The 7582-nt window shown below is 38.9% G+C and overlaps 1 pseudogene; it reads right to left on the minus strand.

The window, feature by feature from the left end:
- Nucleotides 1-1878: 1878 nt before the first annotated feature.
- LOC114690582 lies at nt 1879-7007 on the minus strand (annotated as a pseudogene).
- Between the last annotated feature and the right edge of the window lie 575 nt (nt 7008-7582).

The raw sequence follows: 7582 nt of genomic DNA on the forward strand, positions 1-7582 counted from the left end.
GATATAAAAGACATCAATTTACTTAATAATAGAGTTCTTTAACATTTCTTGTAAGTGATTTTTCTTTTCCTCATTCAATGTATAGCTAACTGTCAACACAATTCTACAGTTGATTCATGTCACTCTCTGGCTTTGTCTAAACTTGGATGTTCCCTTTCCACATCCTCAGTGAGCCCTTGAGCCTTTGTTCTTCATCTCTACCGCAATGCACTCCATGGGGCCACACCATTTAATACTGTGGTGATTACAAGTCACGAACCTGTCCTTGTCTGTAAATGGAGGAACATTAAGCACAACATTTTCTTGTTATGGAATAATCTTTTTTTTTTTTTCAATCCACCTCACAATACAAACATTTTCTGAAGATAAAGGTTTGAATAAGTAAAAACTGGCATATGATAAAGACATTTAAAAGTTAGTCAGAAACTAGTCTAAAACGTCATATCCAAGTATACTAGGGGATACTAATGTCTTGATGAATTCTAATTCAACATGTCAGTCATAGGACATATGACCTGTGTAGACATTTTCTTTAACTGCTTTCCTGGGCAGACTATGGCATGCTAGCTGCAGTGGGGAGAATGTAGTCCTTGAACCCCTCCATTCTCCGACTAATATAACAATTATCAAGAATTGTAGGCTGGAGAGCCTCAAGAAATGGAGAAGAAAATCACCATAGCTACTGATAGAAAACAGCTGGTACTTCCATGGGGGAAGAATTATAAAATCAAGGATACCAGAGAAATGCCTGAGCTGAGAAGAGCAGTAACACAATTCCAAGTGATGTGCTTTTCAACGGAATACACATTCAAGAAAAGGAACCTCCCACTGGTTTTATTTTGTTTGTTTGTTTGTTTGTTTGTTTTCTTTTTTTTTTTTTTTACTCTTTGGAAAAGGAGAACAGTAACACAATTTGGAACCATGGAAGTAAAATTCAGATGAAACAGAAAGGTTTGCTGTCATGATTTGATTTCAAATGTTTTTTTTTTTTTTTTTTTTTTTTTTCCCAAATGACATTTTAGATGGAAGTTACTTTATTGGGGCAAACAGAAAATCAAACAGAAATTTCTTACCTGTGTAAAAGGGGAAATAAGGATTTGCTAATCATGACACATGCATATTTTACTAATAAAATATAGCTGGAGGACAAAGAGAGAAACACAATCTGGTATCAAACCAAAGAGGAATTTTGATATCAACTCCGAACGCTTGTCCTAAATTAGTGCTTTTAGTATTTTAGAAAGAAGTTAGTGGAAGTTCAGGAGGGTTCTGTTATCCCACTCCAGCCTTCCTTTAATTCAATCCAACAAGATTGGAAAGAAGGGGTTGGGTTAGGAGTGGGCAGAGCTACTAGACACTAGTACTAGCTTGGGAAGGAGAAGAAGAACATACAGTTATTTCTAATTCTAACAAGCATCAACCACATGTTGATACTCAGACACTATGGATATCATGAAATATAAAAAGTAGAAAATGTTAAAGTTTTAAAAAAGAAGTACTTTCCCCTTCCTGTGTTGTACATGGGTACACTAGCCTCACTTTGGGAACCTACATGCAAGCATATTGTGTGCAGGTCATCGTGAAGTGGAGTTCCTCGGTTGCACATCACAATGTTGCAGCAGTACTTCTCGGAGTCTTTGCCATGCTGCCACACACTGTGTATTCTGGAGTTTGCAGTAGTGAACTAGACAGTGAGCTAAAGAAGTCCAAGCTCAAGAGTATGGGGAGACCCACCATTCACCAGCTGTATCTTTCCCACATATTTATAGTTAATGAGTATCTGCCATAACCAGGCAAAGGGACCACAGTTAATTCTCACTTTTTCACTAATGCCTAAGTCCTTATTATAAAAAAAAGTCCATTATATTGATTCGTTGATTAATCTTCAGGCACAGATTTCCAAGTGCTTTTCTCATATAGAGCATTATGGTACAAACCATGAAATATTCCAAATACTTTTGAAACAGTAGAGGAGCTGCTGTTATTTTCATTCCAGTTTGACATAGGAATAACCATCAGAGTATAATAGCTCTTCCTTTTGGCACCACTGAAACAGTATACCTGACTGCCAAATGTCCAGATTTGTAAAAAAGCCAAGGCTCTTGTATATAAAATACCATGTACTAAGCTAACCAGTGAACTTCTCAGAACAAAGTTTTCCTTGCTTATGATACCTGATTGCAAAGCATTGGTTACGACAATCTTATAAGTAATGATGATAGTCAAAAATGGAAGTGTAGTCTATGATGCATGAGTCCTCAAAGCTTCATATTGAATATTAAAACTTTCTGAAAATGAAGTTTACCAGTATTCTAGAGAAACCAAAGAATAAAACTCCATGTATATTTAAAGTCTTTTCTTTTCAAGATATTTAGAACTTTCCCCTATAATTTTGGTGACCATTGGTCTTCTGAATTTTGCATCTGCTAGAGAAGGAATCAGCTAGTATCATAACAGTATACTCTCACCTGGGCACCATCATCTTGGTACCTCGGTAACTCCAACTCTATCATTTTTTTTTTACTGGTTATTTTAACTTAAAAAAATTTATGTTTTATGGAGACATGGTCCCATGTAACTAAGGTTGAGGCTGGCTTCAAACTGAACACACAAGGATGCCCTTTAACTTCTGATTCTCTTCCTGCCTCTACTTCCCAAGTGGTGGGATTACAGGTACGACTCCTCCCGCCTCCCCATGCCAGGCTTTATTTCAACTCTTTAGACCCAAGTTTCTCTATTTGTGCCATAGGCATACTGTTATGCCTTACTGCCTTATTACACAGATCATATAAAAAGATCAAAGAAAAGCATTTAGCTCAGAGCCTTGCTATAGTGTATACTCAGTAGATGAAAATTCATTTCTTCCCAGACTGTTTCTTATGGTATGCTGAAGAACTTTGGAATTATTTTTAACTTAGGAACACCATTAACCTGCTGTATGCTGTTCTGTAGACACAATGTTGCCCAAGGCAGACATGGTATCTGTCTTCATGGGATTTAGAGTTGGAGGGAAGGACTGGTACCATATGTGATCAACATTGAGAATGTTTATTCAAGAGTTTTCTCATAGAGGGTGTGTAATGTGGGGGCTATCGGGTGAGCTGAGGCCTGCTCAGGCCAGGTTTTTTTTTTTTTTTTTTTTTTTTTTTTTTTTAATCATTTGAAGCAGTTTTTATCCTAAGAGAAAGAAGAGAACACTTTCAAGTTCAAAGGTTTCTATTTCTGTGATAAAGACTGTAACCAAACTTGGAGAGGAAAGAGTTTATTTCATCTTCCACTTTCAGCTGACAGCCCATCACTGAGGGATGTCAAGGCAGGCAGGCACTCAAAGCAGCAATTGGGGGAGTGCTGCTTACTGGTTTGCTCCTCAAAGCTTTCTCAGCCTGCTTGCTTAGGGAACCCAGGACCATCTGCTCCACCCACAGTGGGCAGGACATTCTCACATCAATCATTAATCAAAAAAAAAAAAAAAAAAAAAAAAAAAAAAACTTCTTGGCACACTTGTTTATAGGCCAAGCTTAAGGAGCCATTTTCTCACTCGAGAGGCTTTTTTCCCAAGTAACTACAGCTTGTGTCAGGTTGAAATAAAACTCACCAACACAGACGGAATGGCAGGATATCACATAAGGCAGAACAAAGATAACTTGAGCAGAAGAGCTGCTAGCACAGAGTAGCACAGTTAGCAAGTCACACTACTGGCAGTGTCTCTGGTCCCTTGTTTACCTCATTCCTAACAATCAATACGTTCCATTGTTTCTTTCTAAAATCCCAACGTTGTGGCTTTTCCAGTGGTGGGGATTCACTATAAAGCACTAATCAATTCTCTGCATCTGTGAAGAGTGTTTTTCATGCACAACCAATGTCACAGCTGTGTTCTCTCCCTCCCTTGGTGGCTGTGAGGTGCATCACATTAATGTTCTTAAACCAGCCAAGCATAACGGAGGAGGTGTGGTGGAAGCTGACAGGATTCATTTATTACCGCAAAAATGAGTCTTTGTGGAGGGGTTTGATCTGACAGACCTGCAAAGGAAAAGCCCTTAGTGAGCTTCAGGGTAAACTGCAGAGGTTTTCATTTCTACCCACAGCTTACAAAATTCATTTGCCACCCGTGTATCCAGGAGAGACCATTTCCTATAGTCTATCTGTTTAGAAGACATTTTTAATAAGCGAGAAATGTGTGTGTTAGAAGGCTGGCCTCTGAGGGGGTTGCTAAACAATGACAGAGTACTGTCACGAAGAAAGGGAACATTCAGACTTCTGAGATGAGTGTTCTTCTCATGGTATTCTCCTGATGGAGGCAGACAGTGGGAGCCTGAGGGTGAATAGTCTTTTTCCTCTGTCAGAAGGCAGACAATAATAGATACATACCCCCCTAAGAAATAAGATGTGAAAGTTCACAGAATAATTTAATAATTCATTTAATATGATCATTAGACACTGCCTCTTGAGGGTAGTTTAAGAGAAGATCTAAGTTTGTTTTCTAGAAATTATTTGTCTAGTTTGAAAAACTACAACTTTTCATTTTCTGTTTTCTTAGCATACTTGCATTAAAATCACATGTGGTGATATTTTATTTGTGCTTTAATAAATAAAGCTTGCCGGGCGGTGGTGGCGCACGCCTTTAATCCCAGCACTCGGGAGGCAGAGCCAGGCAGATCTCTGTGAGTTCGAGGCCAGCCTGGGCTACCAAGTGAGTTCCAGGAAAAGGCGCAAAGCTACACAGAGAAACCCTGTCTCAAAAAAAACCAAAAATAAATAAATAAATAAATAAATAAATAAATAAATAAATAAATAAATAAATAAATAAAGCTTGCCTGGAGATCAGAGGAAAAAAGCCAGCCATTATAAGTAAACAAAAAAGTTGTGCACCATTAGCACATGCCCTTAATTCTACTACTTAGCAGGTAAGATCTCTGTGTGTTCAAGGCCACACTGGAAACAGAGCCAGGTGTGGTGGCACATGCCTTAATTCCAACACCAGTTAACCATGGAGGTCTAGAGGTCTGCACAGACAGACAGAAAGTGACAGAGCTGTGTAGGAAGAGGAAGTGATGTAGCTGGACAGAAAGAGCAAATCAGATGGCAGAACAGCAAGGCAATAAAAGTATGGGTAGACAGGAAGTAGCTCGCATTTGGAAGCTGCAGAGTTGGTGAGGTAAGGTTGGCTGTGGCTTTCCCTATTTCCCTGATCTTTCTCAGGCTTTCACCCCTATATCCGGCTCCATGTTTTTTATTTAATAAGACCATTTAGAAATTCATCTACAATCACACAATTGCCACACTTTCTTGGGTTACAAATATGATTCATAAATATGATTTTTAAAAGGCCCTGATACTGAACTAAGGTAAAGATGGTAGCAGGGGACTCCTTTCTCTCTGTGTGGGTTTAAGTACATGAGCAAAACAAACAAGAGTTAAGAAAACTTTCCAGGATAGGTAGTTTGGTGAACTCACTGACTGTAACAGTTGGGTGAGGTTTAGCCACATGTAACAGATGATCATATATAAGAACAGAGGTTTGAGAAAAGTAGATGACTTCCCACTTGGTAGCAAGTCTACTTCTGGGGGTTTTATCGTCAAGAGGATATTTGTCCTTTCATATATATTCCATCTTAGCTTTATATCCTATTTTCAAGATTGCCTCCTTATACGAGATTGCATCTGAGATTCAAATAATTGCACCTATGGCCTCGGGTTCAGGAAGGAAGCAGGCAGGGTCATACTGCCTTTATGGAAGTTTCTCAGATGTTACCATAATACCCCAGAACGTCTGTAACATTAGATTATCATGGTTTCTATCCATGGTTACACTCTGCTTTAAGGGAGGTAGAGACATTTTAGGTAGATATATAAGTGCACCAAATAAAAACTGGAATGTATTAATGAAAAAGGAGATAACGTTGGCCAGACTCTTAATAGTATATACCACAACTGATATAATTTTCTCTAATACATTATTTTCTTAAATTATGTATTAATATATGTATACATGTATGAGAATTCATGCATTTTATATCTGTATGCACAATATACATATAAACAGTTTATAGAATTGTGTAAAACAAAAGCCAATATTGATCATTGGTAGGAAGCACAATGTCTTAAGAGAATGGTTGCATCATTAAGTATAAACATCTCAGCAATTTTAAGTATAATGAAACTTTTGACCTAAAATATTCCCCATATACATGCACGCACACATATATTTATACAAGCAATGTATCTGGATCTGTATACACACATATTCATACATACATTGGCTCACATGACTCATTTGTTCTTAAGAACCAGTACCAGCATTATAATTGGAATGGTAAACATTCCTTTGCTGGGAATACTATCTGAATGGATGAACAGAGATAACAATTTAATATGCCAATGGATTAGATAGAAGTCCATCTATCACTTTTCAAGAACTTTGTAGTGTATGCTGAGTATATTTAAGTGCTACATTCTTGTAGGTGCCAACATTACTTTTTCCCTTTATAGATGCTGAAATAAGTGGTAAAAGGTAGGAGATGCCTTCCCCTGAGCTAAAGGAAAGACAATTTATTAGTTCTTAGAGAAGGAAAAACGCAGCCTTCTCAAAGGCTGCCTACAACCCAGAACAAGAGTTCTTGTTTTTCCTAAGCACTTTCTGGGGCAGTCACAGAGACCCCTGTCACCTCGCTCCCCTCTGGGATTGGATTTTAACATCTTTCTGTACCAGGAGCTGGAAAACAGAGATTTCACGCGGTGGGGAATGAGGCATACTGAGATGTTTTGAGCACTACGGCAATCGAACAACCTTGGGTTGAAGGGTGAAAGCTGGCTGTATTGGAATGGATGGCATCCAGTTATGAGCTTACATGACAGAAAATTACATGCACTTGAAATACACCACGACGAAATGCCAGCCTGACATTTACACAAACCATGTCCTTAAGCAATCTGGTGATTATCCGTGTCCCTGCAGTGCTCCCTTTTTCCTTGGTTTCGTAATACTCTGGTGCGTCTTTAATCACCATGAAGAGTGTTGCCAATGTAGAAAACATCTGGAAAGGAAATTAGTCTTGATTTCCATGGACATCTGAAGAATTTCCTCTTTGGCTGGAATGGGGGAATCTAGCCTTTTCCAATACTGGCAAGAGTAGCAATTCCCTGTGGGGGATGAAGCACCATTCTTCCTGGACTACTCCTAAAAAACGGTGTTCAGTAATATCTTCATCGTTGTACATACATTACCTCACGAGCTCAATAAGGCATACTCTACTTTTGGGTTCAGTGAAGGTGAAGTACCATGAGACTAAGAACAGCCTAAGGTCTCTGGGCTGGTGAGTCAGAAGTCAGAAGTAGAATGGGAACTTTAACCCTGGGCCTAGTGTGTGGCACTGCCCTCCTTAGGGGCCATGTTCCTTTGGGAGATCTAGGTCAGGAGGATTAGGTCAATTGTTTAAGAAATATTTACAGAAAGGGCATGTGAGGATAGGAGAGAAAATAAATCACTCCCTCCTCTTGTCTTTAGAATGATGCAGAGATCTACAGCCAAGCCCTGGGCCGAGCTCTGGGAATCCTGTTGAAGAGAGGGTCAGGAAAGGTCAAG

This window comes from Peromyscus leucopus, chromosome 16_21 (assembly GCF_004664715.2).
Source record: "Peromyscus leucopus breed LL Stock chromosome 16_21, UCI_PerLeu_2.1, whole genome shotgun sequence".
Taxonomy (NCBI): Eukaryota; Metazoa; Chordata; class Mammalia; order Rodentia; family Cricetidae; genus Peromyscus; species Peromyscus leucopus.